Source organism: Penaeus monodon, chromosome 20 (genome assembly GCF_015228065.2).
Source record: "Penaeus monodon isolate SGIC_2016 chromosome 20, NSTDA_Pmon_1, whole genome shotgun sequence".
NCBI classification, from domain to species: domain Eukaryota; kingdom Metazoa; phylum Arthropoda; class Malacostraca; order Decapoda; family Penaeidae; genus Penaeus; species Penaeus monodon.
The window spans coordinates 2,700,725-2,700,931 of NC_051405.1; the positions used below are offsets into that span (position 1 = coordinate 2,700,725).

The window sequence follows — 207 nt, forward strand, 5'->3', positions numbered from 1 at the left end:
GGCGGGTGGATACCTTGCTTTCCATCTCGCTGTTGCATCGCCTTTCGCAGCATCATGATGGAAGCGAAAAGCTGCTGGCGCTGAAAAAGAAAACGGTTCACTTTCAAGGGGTGCCCATGTGTATTTTTTGAACCGGCGCCTAATGAGTGGTTAGAAGAACCTTCGTTATTAAATCAAATTGTAGGTACAAATTTATGCAGAATGGAA

At 44.9% G+C, this 207-nt stretch overlaps 1 pseudogene; it reads right to left on the reverse strand.

Annotated features, from left to right (window-relative positions):
• The window catches only part of LOC119585542, a 4,429-nt pseudogene that overhangs the window by 1,073 nt on the left and 3,149 nt on the right, over positions 1-207 (reverse strand).